This window comes from Pristis pectinata, chromosome 6 (genome assembly GCF_009764475.1).
Source record: "Pristis pectinata isolate sPriPec2 chromosome 6, sPriPec2.1.pri, whole genome shotgun sequence".
Taxonomy (NCBI): Eukaryota; Metazoa; Chordata; class Chondrichthyes; order Rhinopristiformes; family Pristidae; genus Pristis; species Pristis pectinata.
Window position 1 is genome coordinate 821,267 of NC_067410.1, and position 23,243 is coordinate 844,509.

At 51.9% G+C, this 23,243-nt stretch overlaps 1 protein-coding gene across 2 annotated transcripts in view; it reads right to left on the reverse strand.

Annotated features, from left to right (window-relative positions):
• Positions 1-19,424, reverse strand: part of LOC127571758 (G-protein coupled receptor 22-like) — a 33,752-nt gene extending 14,328 nt beyond the window's left edge. The window contains exons 1-2 of one of the 2 annotated variants that reach the window (XM_052018443.1): positions 18,887-19,424; positions 4,112-4,183 (exon numbers count right to left, since the gene is read on the reverse strand). The gene's annotated coding sequence lies outside the window, so the exon portion shown is untranslated. The remainder of the gene's footprint in view (positions 1-4,111; positions 4,184-18,886) is intronic. The other variant, XM_052018444.1, reaches the window with a different exon arrangement.
• Positions 19,425-23,243: the final 3,819 nt, after the last annotated feature.

Consider the following 23,243-nt stretch of genomic DNA (forward strand, 5'->3'; position numbering starts at 1 on the left):
TGTCTGGGCTCTATTAGCTTTCCCGACCATTTGCTGTACCCGCACACCGGCCTTTAATGAATCATGTAGTGGGAGCCCCAGATCCCTCAACCACTGACATCTGTAATCTCTCACCATCACAGACGATCTGCTTTTTTAATTTTTTTCCTGCCAAAGTGGACCGTTCCACATTTCCTACGTTCTAGCCCATTTTCCTGCTCCTTGCCCACTTACTCAACCTTTGTTTCCCTTCGTACCCCCCTTACATCCTTCTCCCCTCTGAGGGCAGGCACGGTAGTGTAGCGGTTAGCATAACACTATTACAGCACCAACGACCTGGGTTCAATTCCGGCCACTGTCTGTGAGGAGTTTGTATGTTCTCCCCGTCTGTGTGGGTTTCCTCCGGGTGCTCCGGTTTCCTCCCACATTCCAAAGACGTACAGGTTAGAAAGTTGTGGGTGTGCTATGTTGGCGCCGGAAGCGTGGCGACACTTGTGGGCTGCCCCCAGAACACTCTACGCAAAAGATGCATTTCACTGTGCATTTCGATGTACATGTGACGAGTAAAGATCTTATCTTCACCACTTGCTTTGTGCTCTCAGCAAATTCAGTGACCATTTGTTCGGTCCCCTCATCCAAGTTACTGATGTAAACTGTGAAAGGGTTAAGCCCCAGTACCGCACCCTGCGGCACACCACGCACTACCTTTTGCCAACCAGAAGACATTCCATCTAAGCCTCTGTTTCCGGCTACAGCTAATCAACTGATGCCAAAACGCCACCTCCTACACCACAAGGTTTCAGGAACCCCAAGCACAGTACACCCACCAGTCCTGCTCACACACACATGTTCCTTCACCGGTTCCAATAAATTGGTCAAACATGATTTTCCTTTCACAAACCCACGTTGACTTTGCCTGATTACTCAGTGCCCTGTTGGAATGTCCGTACCCACAGCTTGGAATGTTTTCCACAGGACAGCCGTTAAGCTGACTGACTTGTCGTTTCCTCTCAGGTTATACTCTCCCGGAGCGGCTCTGTACAACCGAGCGACCTGCTGGCACAATTCGTCATTGACCTGGGGCCACACACACAGAACAGACCAGGTGATTTACCACCACCTGTGGCTCCCACCGTCTCCACCAAGCCCAGACTTTGATTTGAAGTTCATTCATTTAATTACTTGATGTGGATGACTGAAGGTTAATTGTTCAGTGATTCACACTGAGCTGAGCTCCTTCAGTGGACTGACAAGTCTCGCACTCCCCGCGCTCTCCTGTAGACAGGCTGCTAACCGATCACCGCAAACCACTCGGCCCCTCCTGCCACTGCTGGCTCCCTGCTTATTCCCACTTCCCTGCCCTCTCCCGACAGTCCTGCAACACCTTCCCCAATTCTCAGCCGATGGACATGCACAGCATGAGCTGGGGTCAGTGTGCCCAGGGGTCAGTGTACCAGGCTGCCAGACTGTGGATGGGACAGGCTCCACATCCAGCCCAAGCGCAGCCACCGGCCAATTGACTCCAGGCTCTACCCTGGGTCACCGGGAACTGTGCAGCCCCCACAGGTAATCAATCCCCTGTCTGTGGTTCCCCTACCCTGGGTCACCAGGAACAGGACAGCACCCACAGGTAATCCCCTGCCTGTGGTTCCCTGGGTCACTGGGAACAGTGCAGCACCCACAGGTAATCCCCTGCCTGTGGTTCCCTGGGTCACTGGGAACAGTGCAGCACCCACAGGTAATCCCCTGCCTGTGGTTCCCCTCACACCTCTCTGGGGAGACCTGACGAGCCACAGTGAAGTGGGAATTAATTGCAGGAAGGCTTCCATCTTGCTAATTAGACACCATATCACCTGCTGCCTAAACCCACTTCCGAGCCAGCTAAACCAGGGCGGTTATTAACAACTTCCCATCGCCTCTTACAGCTACAGTACACACAACAGTAACAACCACTGCATTTATATAGCCGCATTAATGTGGCCACACATCCCAAGGCACTCCCCCGGTACAGCAACAAATCAGAATTCACACTGATACATGTAGCAAGATACCGTCACGGAATTAAGTCAAACAGTTGGCTCAGCTGAGAATCTTTCTGACTTTGACCCAACATGCAGAATTTTACAAGGGATGAGGTAACGACATTGCGGTTGGCAGGAAACCCATCGTCTCCTGGGGTGGCTTTCACCAGGACCACCGTCTGACTCCATCACAGCCCTGGTCGGATTGCACCCCTCGTGAGGGGAGGTGGTATGGGGGGGGGTGGATTTACCCTGAGTGGAGGTGGTGACTTACCCCTGAGGGGTGGGGGGTTAATTTACCTCTTGTGAGGAGGCAGGGCTGATGCTGTATCCAGGGGATGTGGGAGGGTGGAGGGTGGAGGGAGGAGGGTGGGAGGGGGATTGGGATGAGGTAGGGGACAGGGAGGGGGAGGGGGTGGGAAGGGACGGAGGGGGAGTGAGGGATGGGGAGGGAGGGAGAGAGGGGACAGGGGGCTGTGTGCTGGGGAACAGCCGCCTGTCTGCTGTGGACACGGATTAAGGCCCAGACCACACGTAGCTGCCAGTTGACGGAATCTTTCACCTCTCGAGGATGTGACCGGGTTGAGCCTCGTGAATATTCCCCATTCTCTGCCCTTCCACCACGATCAATAACTTTCCCATATCCACGTAAACCGAGGTTCATGTGGTTACAAAGCAGGAGCTGCAGGGTTTTAAATTCTCCCTCAGTTTCAGCTGGAGGATGGGGGAAGATGTCTCTGCCGGATCCAGCTTCAGGATTTACTGACAACTCCAGCTGCAAACAGCTGTACAGCAGAGGTGACACATCTGCAGCACCTGCCCCAACCATCAGCAACAGCTGGAATCACCCCATCTGTCACCGTAACAACAGTCGGTGACCACCCAGGACAAAGGATGTCCACTCCATCAGTCCCTCCAGCCCCAACCCTCCCCCTCTGTCCCCCCCAACACTCCCCCCCCCCTCCGCGTCCCCCCCAACACTCTCTCCCTTTGCCCCCAAACACGTTAGATGTCTGCCTTCAGAGGTTGGGGCACAGAATACGAGAGCTGGGATGTCGTGTTGCAACTTTACAAACACCGGTCAGGCCGCACTGGGAGCACCGCGCGTGCAGTTCCGGTCTCCGCGCGTGCAGTTCCGGTCTCCGCGCCGTGGGAAGGACATGGATGTGCTGGGGAGGGTGCAGAGGAGATTCACCGGGATGGTGCCTGGATTAGTTATGGGGAGAGATCGGACAAGCTGGGACTGTTTCCCTGGAGCGAAGGAGGCTGAGGGGAGAGCTGATTGGGATGTGGGAGGAATGGACAGGGTAGATGGTCAGCATCTTTTCGCCTGGCAGGGGTATCAAAACCAGAGGGCGTGGAGTGAGGGCTCTGAGGGGAAGGGTTTTTACCCAGAGAGGGGGTGATACCGGGAACGCGCTGCTGGGGGGGGGGGGGGTGGTGGGATCAGGTACTGACACTGCGCTTCAGAGGGGTTTGGACAGACACAAACAGGCAAGGCTTGGAAGGAGACTGTCCTACTGTGGGCAAGTGGGGTTAGTGTAGATGGGCACAGGTCAGCATGGATGTGGCAGGCCGAAGGGCCTTTCCGTGCTGTCCCAACTCGGACCCCCCCCCCCCCACCCCAGTCTGCACACCCAATAATTCAGCCACCTCAGCTCTCAATGTACACGATACGGAGAACCCCCCCACCCACCTCAGTCCGGTGAGCTCCCCACCCCCTTACCCGAGACTCTGCCCCAGTTCCAGACTATCCAGCCCCCACCTTCCCCTCCCCATCCTTCCCTCCCACAACTTTGGGCCTCGATGGGATCGCTCCCACTTTCCCAAACTTCAGTGTGTTTTGCCCAACCTTCCTCACCCTGTCCTACTGGGACGTCGCCCCCCCCCCCCCCCCCCGTTGCAGAGACCAGAGGCGGCCCTGCCCCTGGTCTCACCAGCCCCTCCCTGTACACCAGTCACCAGGCTCCAGCCAGGCGGGAACATCCCATCGGACCTCCCGACCCATTTCGATGGGACAGCCCCCAGCACCCACTCTACACCAATGGGTGCAAGCAGCAATATGGGTGCAGGAGGAGGGAAACAGCAATCGGACCCCCAAAGAAACTGACCTCTGGCAGAAGAGGCTTTCGGAACCGCAGGGACGTTGGGCACCAGGACAGAGGATGTCGGATCTGCAAACCCTGCAGGGAAGAAAGACGGGTCACAGGAGAACTCCGAGAACTTCCAGAACTTCCAGAGCCAGAGGTGGAGCCAAACAGGAAGCCACTGGTAACCAGCTTCCTTCCTCAAGGAGCCAGCATTTACCACCCGTCCCTGGTTACCCCTGGACTGAGTGGTGTGCTGCACCACTCACAGTCAGACCAGGCAAGGACCTCTCAGAAAGGCAGAGACCCGATGGGTTTCAACCAGAATCCTGCATCTTGGCGTCATCATCACCAGTGACCTTTCTGGTAACTAACTGAACTAAAGTTCCACAACTGCTCGAACTCGTTAACCCAGTGGATGAACAGCAAGCCCCGATGGGGCGATTGAGGCAGAGCCACTGGGCAAGAGGTAGTCTGGACATTTGACTCGATGCTGTTTGTGGGATCTTGCTGTGTTTTGTTTCCTCTATTTAAATAGCAACAATACTTCACAAAGTACTTCATTGACCCACTGACGAGCCCTGTCAGAATGTGGTGGTTTCAAGGAGGTCTAAACTCCAGAGAGTACGGTCCCAGTCTATCGAATCTTTCCTCACATGGCACACACACCACCCCTAGAACCAGACCACTGGATCTTCACTGCTTCCTCAGTGGCAAGTATGTCCTTTCTCAGGTAAGACCAGACCCATGCACGATATTCCAGGTGCAACCTCAAGTGGCCTGTCTAATTGTAACAAGGCATCTTTAGTACTGAGAGACTCCTGCAATGTACACCAACATACGGTACCTGATCACCTGCTGCCCTGCACTTCGGCTCTCAGTGACTTGTGTACAAGGAGACTGAGCTCCCTTAGAGCATCAAACAGACAATATTGATCATCTGGTAAGACAGAGCATTGGCAGGTGGAATTTAATCCTGATGTACTAGCGGCTGCGCTGTGGGAAGACGAAGAAGGGTAGGATATTTATATTGAATGGTAGGGCTCTTGGGAATATTGAGCAACAGAGAGGCCTTGGTGAACAAGTTCAAGGATCGTTGAAGGTGGCAGCAGAGGTAGACTAGGTGGTGAAGTCAATGTAATAGAACAGAGAACACAGAACGGTGCAGCACAGGAACAGGCCCTTTGGCCCACCATGTTGTGCCGATCCAATTAAATCAACCAAACTAATCCATCTGCTTACACAATGTCCATCTCCCTCCATTCCCCGCATATCCATGGCCCATCAAAGAGCCTCTTGAAAGCCACTATTGTATCTGCCTCCACCCCCACCCCTGGCAGCACATTCCAGGCACCCACCGCTCTCTGTGTAAGATACTTGCCCCGCACATCTCCTTTAAACTTACTCCCTCTCACCTTAAATGCGTGCCCTCTGGTATTGGACATTTAAACCCTGGGAAAAAGATACCGGCTGACTACTCTATCTCTGCCTCTCATAATCTTACAAACCTCTATCAGGTCTCCCCTCAGCCTCCACCGCTCCAGAGAAAACAACCCAAGCTGGTCCAGCCTCTCAGAAAGGGAAACTGGTCCATTAGCTGGGGCAAAGACTATGAGGGTAGTGATACAACATTGGTCAGGCCACAACTGGAAGAGAGTCCCAGAGTCAGACAGCACAGAACCAGGCCCTTCAGCCCAACTCATCCATGCTAACCACGATGCCATTCTAAGTTAGTTCCATTTCGCTGCATTTAATCCACATCCCTGGTCACTACACAGTTTCTGTGATGTAGGACTATCACATTACCAACTTTTCCCCATCTTTCACCACGTGAAACGCGATGTATAACGGGTTCATTCTCCCAGAGTGAAGCCCTCACATTTTGCCTCCTCCTTGTCCTTACTCAAACTTTCACCACTGGCCGACTTGGAAACGTTCCACTTGGTCACCTCAGCCAAACTGTTCGTGTAGATCCTGAGTAGCCGAGGCCACGCCTGTCCCTGAGGCTACGCCCACCCCGGGGCCACACCAATCAGTCACACCCACCCATCGCTGCGGTACGTTCCCCATCAGTCACACCCACCCATCGCTGCGATACGTTCCCCATCAGTCACACCCACCCATCGCTGCGATACATTCCCCATCAGTCACACCCACCCATCGCTGTGGTACGTTCCCTGTCGGTCACAGGTTGTCACTTGGGATAAACCTGTTTAACTCTGCTGTTTTCTATCTTTGATCCACCTAACAACTCTGGATCTAGATGGCCTTAACCTTGTTGACCAACTTCCTCTTTGCAGCCTTACCAAGAGCCTTCTGAACACTGAAGCAACACAAAACAGGTACTGGGCAGATGCCTTCCCTGGCCCAACGCTCGTCTCTGGAACATCTGGATGACAAAGACACCCAGGTCAGACCTCTATTCATTGACTGCAGTTCCACCTCCAACCCCATAATTCCAAGCAGACTTATTTCCAAACCACTAGACCTCGGACTCTCCATCCCCTCTACAAATGGATCTTTGACTTAGAACATAGAACACTACAGCACAGTACAGGCCCTTCTGTCCACGATGTTGTGCCGACCTTTTAACCTGCTCTAAGATCTATCTAACCTTTCCCTCCCACATAGCCCTCCATTTTTCTATCATCCATGTGCCTATCTAGGAGTTTCTTAAATGTTCCTTATGGATCTGCCTCTACCAGCACCCCTGACAGTGTGTTCCATGCACCCACCACTCTGAGTAAAAAAACTTAACTCTGACATCCCCCTTATACCTTCCTCCAATCACCTTAAAATTAGGCCCCCTCATGTGAGTCGTTTTCACCCTGGGAAAAAGTCTCTGACTGTCCACTCGATCTATGCCTCTTATCATCTTGTACACCTCTATCAAGTCACCTCTCAGCCTCCTTCGCTCCAAAGAGAAAAGCCCTAGCTCACTCAACCTATCCTGATAAGACATGCTCTCCAATCCAGGCAACATCCTGGTAAATCTCCTCTGCACCCTCTCTAAAGCTTCCACATCCTTACTATAATGAGGCAACCAGAACCATAGAACACTACAGCACATTTGGCTCTTCTAGTCTGTGCCAAAATGTTATTCCGCTAGTCCCATTGACCTGCACCCAGTCCGTAACCCTCCAGACCTCTCCCGTCCATGTATCTATCCAATTTATTCTTAAAACTCAAGAGTGAGCCCACATTTACTACATCAGATGGCAGCCCGTTCCACACTCCCACCACTCTTTGAGTGAAGTTCCCCCTAAACCTTTCCCCTTTCACCCTAAAGCCATGTCCTCTCGTACTTATTTCTCCTAATCTCGATGGAAAGAGCCTATTCGCATTTACTCTGTCTATACCCCTCATAATTTTGTAAACCTCTATCAAATCTCCTGTCATTCTTCTGCACTCCAAGGAATAAAGTCCTAACCTGTTCAATCTTTCCCTGTAACTCAACTTCTGAAGACCCGGCAACATTCTAGTAAATCTTCTCTGCACTTTTTCAATCTTACTGACATCCTTCCTATAGTTAGGTGACCAGAACTGCACACAATACTCCAAATTTGGCCTCACCAATATCTTATACAATCTCACCATAACATCCCAACTCCTATACTCAATACTTTGATTTATAAATGCCAGGATGCCAAAAGCCTTCTTCACAACCCTGTCTACCTGTGACGCCACTTTCGGGGAATTATGTATCTGAACTCCCAGATCTCTTTGTTCCTCTGCACTCCTCAGTGCCCTACCATTTACTGTGTATGTCCTACCATAGAACCATAGAAAACTACAGCACAGAAAACAGGCCATTCGGCCCTTCTAGTCTGTGCCGAAACGTTATTCTGCTAGTCCCATTTACCTGCCCCCAGCCCATACTCCTCCAGACCTCTCTCGTCCATGTATCTATCCAATTTACTCTTAACAATTAAGAGCGAGCCCGCATTTATCACATCAGATGGCAGCTCATTCCACACTACCACCACTCTTTGAGAAGTTCCCTCTAATGTTCCCCCTAAACCTTTCCCCTTTCACCCTAAAGCCATGTCCTCTCGTACTTATCTCTCCTAATCCAGGTGGAAAGAGCCTACTTGCATTAACCCTGTCTATGCTCCTCATCATTTTATAAACCTCTACCATACCTCCCCTCAATCTTCTCCGCTCCAAGGAATAAAGTCCTAACATGCTTAATCTTTTCTTATAACTCAACTCCTGAAGACCCGACAACATTCTTGTAAATCTCCTCTGCACTCTTTCAATCTTACTGACATCCTTCCTGTAGTTCGGCGACCAGAACTGCACACAATATTCTAAATTTGGTCTCACCAATGACTTATACAACCTCACCAAAACATTCCAACTCCTATACTCAATACTTTGATTTATAAATGCCAGGATGCCAAAAGCCTTTTTTACAACCCTGTCTACCTGTGACTCTACTTTCAAGGAATTATGTATCTGAACTCCCAGATCCCTTTGTTCCTCTGCACTCCTCAGTGCCCTACCATTTACTGTGTATGTCCTCCCTTAATTTGTCCTTCCAAAATGCAACACCTCACTTGTCTCCATTAAATTCCATCTGCCATTTTCTGACCCATTCTTCCAGTTGGTCCAGATCCCTCTGCAAGCTTTGAAAGCCTTCCTCGCTGTTCACTACACCTCCAATCTTAGTGTCATCCGCAAATTTACTAATCCAATTTACCACATTATCGTCTAGATCATTGATATATACAACAAACAACAATGGCCCCAGCACAGATCCCTGAGGCACACCACTAGTCACCGGCCTCCAGTCTGAGAAACAATCGTCCACAACCACTCTCTGTCTTCTCCCATACAGCCAATTTGAAATCCAGTTTACAACCTTTCCATGGATACCTAGTGTCTGAACCTTCTGAACTAACCTACCATGTGGACCTTGTCAAAGGCCTTACTAAAGTCCACATAGACAACATCCACAGCCTTTCCTTCATCTACTTTCTTGGTAACCTCCTCGCTACAAGATTCATTAAACATGATCTACCACGCACAAAGCCATGCTGACTATCCTTAATCAACCCTTGGCTGTCCAAATACTCGTATATCCGATCTCTCAGATCACCTTACAATAATTTACCCACTACTGATGTCAGGCTCACTGGCCTGTAATTACCTGGTTTACTTTTAGATCCCTTTTTAAACAATGGAACTACATGAGCTACCCTCCAGTCCTCCGGCACCGCACCTGTGGCTAAGGACATTTTAAATATATCTGCCAGGGCCCCTGCAATTTCTACACTAGTCTTTCTCAATGTCCGAGGAAATATCTTATTAGGCCCGGGAGATTTATCTACCTTTATTCGCTGTAAGGCAGCAAGCACCTCCTCCTCTTTAATCTCTCTACGTTCCATGACACTACTGCTTGTTTCCCTTCCTTCCATATCCACTATGCCAGTTTCCTGAGTAAATATTGACGCAAAAAAATTGTTTAAGATCTCCCCCATCTCCTGAGGCTCCACACATAGATGACCACTCTGATCTTCTAGGGGACCAATTTTGTCCCTTACTATCCTTTTATTCTTCATATACTTGTAGAAACCCTTCGGGTTTACCTTCACATTATCTGCCAAAGCAACCTCATGTCTTCTTTTTGCCTTCCTGATTTCCTTTTTCAGTATTTTTAACTTTTTCTATACTCTTCAAGTCCCTCATTTGTTCCTAGTTGCCTATACCTGCTATACACCTCTCTCTTTTTCTTAACCAGATCGCCAATATCCCTTGAAAACCAAGGTTCCCTATGCTTGTTAACTTTGTCTTTAATCCTGGCAGGAACATGCAAAATCTGCACTCTCAAAATTTCACCTTTGAAGGCCTTCCACTTACTGAGCACATCCTTGCCAGAAAACAACTCATCCCAATCCACTCTTCCTAGATCCTTTCTCATTTCCACAAAATTGGCCTTTCTCCAATTAGAACCTCAACCCGAGGACCAGACCTGTCCTTATCCATAAGTAACTTGAAACTAATGACATTATGGTCACTGGACCCAAAATGCTCACCTGCACATACTTCTGTCACCTGACCTGTCTGGTTCCCTAATAGGAGATTAAATATTGCATTCTCTCTCATTGGTACCTCTATATATTGATTTAGAAAACTTTCCTGAACACATTTGACTAATTCCAAGCCATCCAACCCTTTCGCAGTGTGGGAGTCCCAGTCAATATGTGGAAAGTTAAAATCCCCTACTACTACAACCTTTGTTTCTTACATCGGTCTGCTATCTCCCTACAGATTTGTTCCTCCAATTCTCTCTGACTATTGGGTCGTCTATAATACACCTTTCCTGTTCCTCAGCTCCACCTTTATGGCCTCAGTAGACGAGCCCTCTGGGCTGTCCTGTCTACGCACGGCTGTGATCTGTTCCCTGACCAGTAACGCCACTCCTCCCCCTTTCATCCCTCCCCCTCTATCACGTCTGAAACAACGGAACCCCGGAACATTAAGCTGCCAGTCCTGCCCCTCCTGCAACCAAGTCTCACTAATAGCAATAACATTGTAATCCCACGTGCCAATCCATGCCCTAAACTCATCTGCCTTACCTAAAATATTCCTTGCATTGAAATAGATGCACCTGAGAACATTTCTATCAGGTACAAAGCTTTGGTTTCTGTCGATACCTGCAGTCCTCGCATGACCATTTTCCTCCTCCACCTCACTATCTGCTCTAACACTCTGGTTCCCCTCCCCCTGCAAATCTAGTTTAAACCCCCAAGAGCAGCACTATCGAACCTACCCACAAGAATGTTAGTCCCCCTCCAGTCCAGGTGCAAACCGTCCTGTCAGAACATGTCCCACCTTCCCTGGAACAAAGCCCAATTGTCCAGAAACCTGAAGCCCTCCCTCCTGCACCATCTCCTTAGCCATGTATTTAGCTGCATGATCCTCCTACTTCTAGCCTCACTAGCACGTGGCACTGGTAGCAATCCTGAGATTGCAACCTTGGAGGTCCTGTCCTTCAACTTTGCACCTAATTCTCTAAACTCTTTGCAGGACCTCCTCCTCCTTCCTATCCACATCATTGGTCCCTACGTGGACCACAATATCTGGCTGCTCACCCTCCCTCCTGAGAATATCGAGAACTCGATCTGAGATATCACGGACCCTGGCACCAGGGAGGCAACAGACCATCCGGGATTCTCGATCTCTCCCACAGAATCTCCTATCTGCCCCCCTAACTATTGAATCCCCTATCACTACTGCTCTCCTCTTTACCATCCCTCCTATCTGAGATGAGGGTCCTGCCTCGGTGCCAGAGACTCGACCACTACAACTTGTCCCTGGTAGGTCGTCCCCACCAGCAGTACCCAGAACGGTATACTTATTGTTGGTGGGAACGGCCACAGGGGTGCTCTGCTCTTCTGGTCTATACCCCTCCCCTTTCCTGACAGTCACCCAGCTACCTGCCTCATGACTTTTAGGGGTGACTATCTCCCTGAAACTCCTGTCTATTTCTGCCTCTGCCTCATGAATGATCCGGAGTTCATCCAGCTCCAGCTCCCTAACTCAGTTTGTCAGGAGCTGCAGCTGGATGCACCTTTTACAGGTGTAGTCCCCAGGGACAAGCGAGCTGTCCCTGACTTCCCACATACCGCATATGGACCACTCGACTGCCCTAACTGCTGCCTTCACTACCTACTCCTAAGTTAATTAAATTAAAGGAACTTACCAGCCTTACACCTCTCAGGGTGCTAGCTCTTCCTCAGCCTCTGCTCGCTGAAGCCTCTTGAGCCAAAGCCTCAAAGCTCCACTCTTACCCTGGGCCCCTCACACTGGCCGTTCCTCTTCAGTTACTCCTCCTTATATTTGTATCTGCCAATTATCTCAAGTATACACTCCCCCTAATCAATCGCCCAACACTCTGTTTAACCCTTCAGTTGCCCTCCACTTGTTAAGCCATTTAAATACATTCACCGTACCTGAAAGGGAACTGCTGCTCCAACGGCTGCCGGGCTCCTTCTTGAACACAATACTCCAAGTGTGGTCTAACCATGTTTTATAGAGCTGGAACATTACCTCGCGGCTCTTGAACTCAATCCCCTGACCAATGAAGGCCAACACACCATGCACCTTCTCAACCACCCTATCAACTTGCGCGGCAACCTTGAGGGACCTACGGACGTGGACCCCAAGATCCCTCTGTTCCTCCGCACTGCTAAGAGTCCTGCCATTAACCTTGTATTCTGCCTTCAAATTCGATCTTCCAAAGTGTATCACTTCACAATTTTCCGGGTTGAACTCCATCTGCCACTTCTCAGCCTAGCTCTGCATCCTATCAATGTTCCATTGTAAACCTCGACAACCTTCTACACTATCCACCACCAAACTTCGTGTCATCTGCAAACTTACTAACCCACCCTTCCACATCCTTATCCAAGTCATTTATAAAAATCACAAAGAGCAGGGGTCCCAGAACAGATCCCTGCAGAACACCACTGGTCACTGATCTCCAGGCAGAATACATTCCATCTACAACCACCCTCTGCCTTCTATGAGCGAACCAATTCTGAATCTACACGGCTATGTTTCCCTGGATCCCATGCCTACTGACCTTCTGAATGAGCCCATCATGGGGAACCTTATCAAACACCCTACTAAACTCCATGTACACCACATCCACTGCTCTACCTTCATCAATGTGCTTTGTCACATTCTCTAAGAATTCAGTCAGGCTCATGAGGCACAACCGGCCCCTCACAAAGCCATGCTGACTGTCCCTAATCAGACTATGCTGCCTAACCAACAGACTGCAATCAGTAAGGATTGGTGACAAAACCTTCTCCATGATTATCCTCAACACCGGTGCCCCACAAAACTGCATCCTCAGCCCCTTACTCTACTCCCTATACAGATGACTGCGTGGCCAGATTCTGCTCTAACTCCATCTATAAGTTTGCAGATGACACCACCGTAGTGAGCCAGATCTCAAACAACAAGACAGAGTACAGGAAGGAGATAGAGAACCTACTGACATGGTGCCATGACAACAACTTTTCCTCAATGTCGGCAAAACAAAAGAACTGGTGACTGACCTCAGGAAGTAGGGCGGAGTACGCGCCCCTGTCTGTGTCAAAGGTGCTGAGGTGGAGGTGGTTGAGAGCTTCACGTTCTCAGGTGTAAACATCACCAACAAGTTGTCCTGGTCCACCCACATAGACACCACGGCCAAGAAAGCTCACCAGCACCTCAACTTCCTCAGAGATTTGGCATCTCCTTGATGACACTCACCAATTTTTACAGATGCACCACAGAAAGCATCCTAGCCGGATGTATCACGGCTTGGTATGGCAACTGCTCTGCCCAAGACTGCAAAAAATTGCAAGAGTTGTGGACACAGCCCAGCGCATCACAGAAACCAGCCTCCCCTCCATTGACTCCGTCTACACTTCCCGCTGCCTCAGGAAAGCAGCCGACATAATCAAGGACCACTCCCACCCTGGACATTCTCTCTTCTCCCCCCTCCCACAGGGCAGAAGATACAAAAGCCTGAAAGCACGTACCACCAGGCTCAAGGACAGCTTCTATCCTGTTGTTATCAGACTCTCAGACACTAAAGATAAACCCTTGATCTCCCAACTCATTGTGGCCCTTGCACCTTATTGTCTGCCTGCACTGCACTCTCTGTAACTGTAACACTTTATTCTGCATCCTGTTTACCTTTTCACTACCACGATGTAGTTACATATGGAATGATCTGTCTGGATGGCACACAAGCAGAAGTTTTTCCACTGTATCTCGGTGTATGTGACAATAATAAACCAATCCCAGTCCTTCCACAGGTGCCCTCGCCCCCTCTACTGCACAGATTGGAAGGATTCCAATCAATGTTTCAGTCCCGATTCCCTTCCCAGAGGATCACACTGCCCCTGCTCTAACAGGTCCCGGATTTCTCCCTCCCTCCTTTAAGCAGCACTTACTACCCTCCAACCTGCAGGAACATTCTAGAATCTGCAGTTTTGGAGGAGATAACCAGACGTCACCTTGTCCATCGGTAACCCCTTCAGTCTCTGGAACGTGAATCATCAGGCCCTTGGGACGTATCTGTTTTCACATTGACGTCTCCAGGAGCATTACTGATACCGATTTCCTCTGCTCCTCCTTAACACTGGACCTTCGGTTCTCAGTATTTCTGCATCTTATTCCCCGAAGACAGACACAAAGTCCTTGTTTAATGCCTCGGCATTTGTCATTCCCTGTCACGAGTTCTCCCGTCTCTGCCTTTTACTCTCATTTGTCCGTTCCTTATCACACACCCATGGAAGCTCCTGCAGTCTGCTTTCTCCCTGTCACAAGCTCACTTTACAGTTCCACTGCCTTTTGCAATTTCTCAGCCCTCCTTCACTGAATTCTGAAATACTCCTAATCCTTGGCTTCAGTGTAGTTTTTGTCTGGGACCTTTATAGTTCTCTTCTATCAGTTGAACAATTTCTACTGTGATCCATGGTTGAACAACTGCTTCTGTTGTGCCTTAAAGAAGTGTGTATTTGTTGCTGCCCAGTGCCTGTGCACCGTGTCCCCCAATGATGCTGCCCCGGACACCCCACCCAACCCCGTTTGTCCCAGACACCCTGCCCCAACCCCACCCCATGGCCCCACTTAGAAGCCACGGCCAAGAAAGCTCACCAGCGCCTCTACTTCCTCAGGAGGCTAAAGAAATTTGGTTTGTCCCCTTTGACTCTCACCAACTTTTACCAATGCACCATAGAAAGATGTATCTGGATGTAGCACGGCTTGGTACGGCAACTGCTCTGCCCAGGACCGCAAGAAACTGCAGAGAGTTGTGGACATAGCCCAGCGCATCACGGACACCAGCCTTCACTCCTTGGACTCTGTCTTTACCTCTCACTGTCTTGGTGAAGCAGCCAGCATAACCAAAAACCCCACCCACCTCCCGTCTTCCATTGGGTGGAAGATACAGGAGCCTGAGGGCACGTACCACCAGACTTAAGGACAGCTTCTACCCCACTGTGATAAGACTATTGAACGGTTCCCTTATACGATGAGACGGACTATGACCTCATGATCTACCTTGTTGTGACCTCGCACCTTATTGCACTGCACTTTCTCTGTAGCTGTGACACTTTGTACTGTTATTACCTGTACTACATCAATGCACTCTGTACTAACTCAATGTAACTGCACTGTGTAATGAATTGACCTGCACGACTGGTTTGTAAAACAAGTTTTTCACTGCACCTCTGTACAAGTGACAATAATAAACCAATACCCTGTCCATCCGTCCCAGACAACCTGTCCCACCCCCCACCCCCTGTCCACCCATCCCAGACACCCCGCCCCACCTCCACCCCCTGTCCATCCATCCTGGACACCTGCCCCACCCCGTCTGTCTGTCCCTCAGATGTGACCTCAGAGGCTTATAAAGTTATGAGGGGCAGAGACAGGGTAGAATCTCTGTGTGTGGGACTGGGCACCACAGTCAGCCTGTAGTGGGCGGGGATGGGGCTGGTTTCTGTCCTGTACCATTCTATGGTTGCCAGTGGTGGTGGCACTGGCTGTCGGGTGGGGGTGCAGTTTGTTGCTGCCGGCTGATCCGTCCAAGGGAGGTGGGTGTAGGAGGGAGTCTGGAACCGTGAGGGGCAGAACACAGGAGTTGCTGGAAATCGGAAATAAGAGATGAGCGGCTGTTACCAAGCCCACCCCATCCCTCAGTCAGCACCCCCTCCACATATCATACAGTCTCCCCCGGTCTCTGTCCTGTCAGAGGCACTCCCTTCAGCTACCATCGTCCTCTCAGTACTAATCAACAAGCTTCAAAACCTGGGCCTCTGTACCTCCCTCTGCAACTGGATCTTCGCCTTCCTTATCAGGAGACCACAGTCAGTGCGGATCAGCAGTAACATGTCCTCCTCACTGACAATCAACACAGGCGCACCTCAAGGATGCGTGCTTAGCCCACTGCTCTGCTCTCTCTACACATGACTGTGGGGCTAGGTACAGCTCAAACCCCATCTATAAATTGGCCGATGACACCACTGTTGTTGGTAGAATCTCAGATAGCAATGAGGCGGTGTACAGGAGTGAGATAGATCAGCTGGTTGAGTGGTGTACAACAACAACCTCACACTCAATGTCAGCAAGACCAAGGAACTGACTGTGGACTTCAGGAAGGGGAAGTCAGGAGAACACAGACCAGTCCTCATTGAGGGATCAGCAGTGGAAAGGGTGAGCAGCTTCAAGTTCCTGGGCGTCAACACCTCGGAGGATCTATCCTGGACCCAACACATTGATGCAATCATGAAGAAGGCATGCCAGCGGCTCTACTTTGTTAGGAGTTGGAGGAGATTTGGTATGTCACCAAAGACCTTTATGAATTTCTACAGATGTGCGGTGGAGAGCATTCTGACTGGTTGCATCACCGCCTGGTATGGAGGCTCCAATGCACAGGATTGCAAGAGGCTGAAGAGGGTTGTAGACTCAGTCAGCTCCATCATGGACACAAAACTCCCCACCATTGAGGACATCTTCAAGAGGTGGTGCCTCAGAAGGTGGGATCCATCACTAAAGACCTTCACCATCTGGGACATGCCCTCTTCTCGTTACTACTATTGGGGGGGGGGGGGGGGGGGAGGTGCAGGAGCCTGAAGACCCACACTCAACGATTCAGGAACAGCTTCTTCCCCTCCACCATCAGATTTCTGAACGGTCCATGAACCCATGAACACTACCTCATTATTCCTTTTCTTTTGCACTATTTATTGATTTTGTACTTTAGGGTAATTTTGTGTCTTTCCACTGTATGGCTGCCGCAAAACAACACATTTCACTTCATACGTCAGTGATAATAAACCTGATTCTGAACTTTTCCCAGTTCTGACAAAAGCTCAACCACATGAAACATTATGTTTCCCCCTCCACAGTCGCTGCCTGACCCACCAAGTGTTTCTCCCTCCACAGTCGCTGCCTGACCAGAATGTTTCCAGTGATCAATGGGAAATGTCTGTTGTTGGTTTCACTGAGGAACCGCCGTCCCCTGCACTGCCTGATGCTGTCTGGTTGGCCACGAACAGGAGTTACTCCTTGTCCCATTGGCCTTGCTCCCCATCGGGACGCCCCGAGGTCAGAAAAGTTCACGCCTGGTCGCTGTGAAATGGAAGGGAAATGGAGTCTCCCCCAAGTCTCTCGGGTCAGCTGGTGAGCTCCTGTGGCCCCAGATACCTCGCCTGAATGAACTAACTCCCTCACTGGATTCCATCCCTACCCCCATCCTGCCCCTCCCAGAGCCCCTCCCTCCAGATTCCCACATCTCAATGCCCCTCCCGATTTACGTTACACACCAGGACTGAGGTGTGGATGCCCCCACCAGCACACAGTCTATGGGACTGGAGGGAGGGGAGTCAATGGTGTGGTAGGACCGGAGGGATAGGAGTCAATGGTGGGGTAGGACCGGAGGTACCCCCTCCCCCACATGATAACACCCCCTCTCCCCCAGTGACCACAGCCCTCACCACCCCCCCCCCCCCCCACTATCAGCGGGACCCTCCAATCCAGGCAACACCCTGGTGAACCTCTGATGACCCCGTGTTGCTGACCCCCCCCCCTCCTGTAGTGCAATGACCACAGCCACCCGCAGCACTCCCGCTGACCACAGCCGGACCTGTGTTTGGTACCGGTGGTAACACAACACAACCACCGCTGGTTCTTCTGAACTCAGGACCATCCTGAGCCAGTCCGTGCAGCTTGTCTGCACTGCCAAACCCAACATCCCAGCATTCAGTCGCTGAACCTTCACTGCGCTTCCTCCTTTACAAGGAGACCAGACCATCCCACAATCGTCCAGGGCGCTACATAAATGCAGCAGGACACTGCTGTACAAATCCACCTGCAACATGATACTCTCCACCTCCCTCTCCTGCACGTTCACCTTGCTTCAGCTCGGACACCCCCCTCCAGAACACGGCCCCCGGACCCCCCGGGACCCCCCTGAACACCCCCCCCCACGGTCCCCACGACACCCCCGGTCGTCCCCCCCCAAACACCCCCCCGGGACCCCCCTGGGCCCCCCTGAACACCCCCCCCCCACGGTCCCCTCGAACACCACCTGTTCCCCCCGAACACCCCCCCGGTACCCCTGAACACTACCCGGTCTCGCCGGACCCCTCCCCCCCCCCGGTCACCACCAGGTCCAACCGACCTGCTTCTGGTGAATCGACACCACCGCCCTTCCCAAACTTCCCGACCGGCCGACGCGTGTTCGGGAAGATCCACAGGGGAAGTGGAAGGTGCTACTGAAACGCAGCCCTTCCCTGAACAAGCACCGGGCACCCAACATCAGTTCCCGCCGCAACACTGGACAAGGCGGCGCTCCCTCACTGCCCCTTCCAGCGCGCGGCGCTCCCTCAGTACCGCCCCCCACAGTGCGGCGCTCCCTCAGTACCGCCCCCCACAGTGCGGCGCTCCCTCAGTACCGCCCCCCACAGTGCGGCGCTCCCTCAGTACCGCCCCCCACAGTGCGGCGCTCCCTCAGCGAGGGAATCCTTTAACCCACGGGAGCAGATTCAATGGGAAGTGGGCAGGGGGAGGTGGGGTGGGCTGGCACGGGCATGACGGGCCGAGTGGCCTCGGTCTGTGCTGTGGGAGGTTGCGGGGCCGGAATGGGACGGTGCTCCCCCCTCCCCGGACACAGCCGCCCGGGACCCCGCCGTCACGGCTCGTCCCGGCACTACCTTGCTGTGGCGCCGGGGACCGGGTGGGGCAGCTCCTGGGTGGTGGTCGCCCCGTCCCCCACAGCCCGACACTCACCACAGCCCGGCCGCCCGCCGCCCGCCGCCTCGCTCCGCAGCGCTGCCGCCTCCCGCTCGCTGCAGCTGGAAACAGGCTGCCGGCCGCAGGAGCGACGCGGAGGGGGAGGAGGAGCGGTCCCGGGGGATAACCCCCTTCCTCGGCGCTGGTCCCGATCACCCGCCGCCACCGTGCACCTGTGTGTGAGCGAGAGACTCCATGTGGGAGGGTGTGAGGGAGGGAGGGAGGGTGTGAGGGAGGGTGTGTGTGAGGGGGAGGGAGAGAGTGTGAGGGAGGGAGTGTGTGTGAGGGAGGGAGAGAGGGTGAGACTGTGTGAGGGAGAGTGTGTGGGAGGGAGGGAGAGAGTGTGTGTGAAGGTGAGAGAGAGACTGTGAGAGAGACCCTCCACTACAGCCCCCTCACACTGCAGCCTGAAATGGAACCCTGCACTGCAGCCCCATCTCACTGAACCCTGCACTAGGGTTGCCTCAAATTGCACCCTGCATTGGAACCCCCTCACACTGCAGCCTGCACTGGTGCCTCCTCACACTGCACCCTGCACTGCTCATCCCATTCTCCAATCTGCAATGTTTCCTCACCTCTCACCCCCAGTGCAGCCCCAACTTTCTTGTAGCCACCTTCACCCCCCTCCCCCAGCTCTGCATCTGTGGACTGTGCTGTACTGGGGCAAACTGCTGGTTCTCTCACATCCTTCAAATACCCCCCACCTCCCTCTGGTTGTAACACCACCCCTGAGGGAGGGGCAGTACTGAGGGAGGGTCACACTGTGGGAGGGGCAGTACTGAGGGAGGGTCACACTGAGAGGGGTGGTACTGAGGGAGATCCCATCATGCTGTTGGTTGTGTACCAATCTGGTCTCAGCTGCCACACCTCGTTATACATCAGAATCCCGTAAAATTCAATTTTATAATAAACATGGTGATTATCCATTTAAAAAAAAGGGGTGGTACTGAGGGAGGGTCACACTGTGGGGGGGGGGTGGTACTGAGGGAGGGTCACACTGTGGGGGGCAGTACTGAGGGAGGGTCACACTGTGGGGGGGCAGTACTGAGGGAGGGTCACACTGTGGGGGGTCGGTACTGAGGGTCACTGTGGGAGGGGCAATTGTGTGATCTTGCTGTGCCCTGTTTCTTCATCTGAGGCGCCCCGTGTTTGAATTGTGTATCTTGCCTTCTGTGTGAGGATGGATCACTCCTGGGAGACCCCTGCAATGTTAAGTGGATTGTGAGTGTCATTGCCCTGTGCGGAATACAAATCAAATGCATCGGCCCTTAAGGGAATGAGTGGGAGACTACAGCAGAGAGCTGGGGAGCTTTCGCTCAGCAGCAGGGCACGGAGAATTGCAGACTGGCAGAGTTGTCGAGGGACCTCTGTCAGGACCACTGCATTCATTGGCGGGGGAGGAACAGCAGGAGGAAGTATCACCTCCTCTGCTGTAGTGGCCTCTGGAGCCCCCTCACACTGTACCCTGCACTGGAGCCCCCTCACCCTGCAGCCTGCACTGGAGCCCCCTCACACTACACCCTGCACTGGCACATGACCTCTGCTGTAGCAGCCTCTTACAGCTGCGGGTGGAGGGAGGGAGTGGGGACGGAGCCCCCCTGATGCAGGGGAGTAATGGGGTAGGCAGCCGATGGAGCAGAGGCTGCAGTATCTGTGGTGAGACGGAGGGAGGATGTACGGGAGAGGAAAGAAGGGAGGGGATGAAACATAGAACAGGCCATTTGGCCCACAATTTCTGTGCTGAGCATGATATAATTCAAACTAATCCCATCAGCCTGCACACAGTCCATATCCCTCCATTCCCCACCTGTTCACCTGTCTGTCTAAATGCCTGTTAAATGTATCTGCCTCCACCACCTCCCCTGGCAGCCTGTTCCAGGCACCCACCGCTCTCTGTAAAACAAAATCTCATAAATCTACTTTAAACTTTCCCCTCTCACCTTAGACTTATGTCCTCTAGTGTTTGACATTTCCATCCCGGGAAATAGACTCTGACTGTCTATGCTATCTGTGCCTCTCATAACTTTATAAACTTCTATCAGATCCCCCCTTGTTCTCCACTGCTCCAGAGAAAACAACCCAAGTTTGTCCAACCTCTCCTCATAGCTCATGCCCTCTAATCCAGGCAGCATCCTGGTGAACCTCTTCTGCACCCTCTCCAAAGCCTCCACATCCTTCCTGTAATGTGACGACCAGAACTACACACAATACTCCACGTGTGGACCAACCAAAGTTTTGTACAGCTGCAACATGACTTCCTGACTCTTGTACTCAATGCCCCGACCCATGAAAGCAGGAATGCCATCCGCCTTCTCTATCACCTTATCTAAGTACTTGCACCCCAAGTTCCTTCTGTATATCTGAGCATTTTATTTCCAGATGAGTCCAGATGAAGGGTCTCGACCCGAAACATCAACTGTCCAGTTCCCTCCACAAATGCTGCCTGACCTGCTGAGTTCCTCCAGCTTTTAAGATAAGATTTCTTTATTAGTCACATGTACATCGAAAAAATGCATCTTTTGTGTAGAGTGTTCTGGGGGCAGCCCGCAAGTGTCACCATGCTTCCGGCGCCAACATAGCACGCCCACAACTTCCTAACCCCTACGTCTTTGGAATGTGGGAGGAAACCGGAGCACCCGGAGGAAACCCATGCAGACACGGGGAGAATGTACAAACTCCTTACAGACAGCGGCCGGAATTGAACCTGGGTTTCTGGCCCTCTAATAGCATTACGCTAACTGCTACACTACCTAGTATGTTGCTCCAGATTCCAGCATCTGCAGAATCTCTTGTGTCTCCATTCAGCAATTTCCCAAGAGATTGAGACATGAGAGTGTCTCTGCTGGGTCTCCAGGATGGGTCTCCGGATCAGGTCTCCGGGATGGGTCTCTGATTCTGAGTGTTGGTGAGCTTGCCTGTGAGGGAAGAAACTGCCATAGAGGAAGTGGCCTCTGTAAACCTATCTCAAAGTGTTCCAGCTCACACCCTCTGGGCCTTTCCCATTCCGATGTCTCCATCCTCAGCTGCACAATCAGTTTTTCTTCTGCTCCCCTGTGGTAACACAGCGGTGCCTGGCCCTGGAAAAGTGGGAGAACCAAGAGCAGCTGGAAGGAATATTAAAACCATGTTTTAAAACTTCTCTTACATGGCCCCTTCGGTCAGACTCTCCCCCCGTATCTTCACTAACTGTGTTATGGGACGTGGTGTCCTCTGGGATTCTCCCAGAATCCAGGGATTTGCAGAAGATCTCAGCAGCACCTCCCCTCAGCTTCTGCTTTGTTCTGCAGACTGAATGTCCTGTGGGCAGTTTGTCAGCACAGTTCCTGTATGGCCTCCCTTGGTCCATCCCGTTCCCTCTGTGCTCTCACTCGGCTGACCCAGTTTCCCTTCCCATGACCCATCAGCAGGCTGAACTTTCCATTTGTGGCCTCCTGTGTGCACAGCTGTGCTGTGGAGAGCTCCTTCCCAAAGCTCTCTGGACATGTGGAGCTGTGTCCCAAGTGAGTTGTCCCAAGACGTTCCTCTGTTTCTGTGAGGCTGCATCCTCTGCCGTGTGAAGAAATGCTTGATGGGTTCAGCTGTTTCTCGACTTAGTGTTCAGAACAAGTGGACCCCTTCATTCCACCTCAACTCCAGGTTTGTGAAGAATTAGTTTCAAAGGCCACATCAGGATTTTTATTCTCAGCCTCACTTTCTGCTCACTGTTCTGTTCCCTCCTGCCCGTGGGGGCCTTCTCTCCCTCACCCGGGCCATTCAGAAAACTACTGAACAACATTCTCGGTGCCCAGTGCGGAGGGGCAGGAACCCTGAGGAGGCTGGCGCCCTTTCCCACACCGACACAATGAGTCACCACAAGCTGGTGATGGTTTATTTTCACGCGTTCAGCTCTTGTATTCTGTAGAATCTTTCCCAGTTACATAACGGTTGTCACCTTGTGGTTTGGGTTCTGGGGCACCACTGTTCATTCCACCCAGACCGAGCCCAGCCAAATCCTCCAGCTTCAAGCCATGTGCTTGGGGAATGGAGATCTGCCTTCTCTTTGGACACAACCCACTGCATTGGTCAGTCAAGCAGCCCACCTACAAATAGTACACTTCTGCCAAACAATATCTGTTCCTGTCTCCATATTTCCTTTTAAAATAGGAGGCCATTCAGCCAATCGAGGTTACACTGGCTCAAGGAACAATCCCATTCCCCATGAAGTTTCACTGTAATCTATCGTCCCAAATACCCACCAATCCCATCAGAGCAATCAACCCACTGACCCTGCACGTCGCTGGGATGTGGGAGGAAACCAGGGATGTGGTCACAGGGAGAACGTGCAAACTCCACACAGACAGCGCCCAAGGTTGGG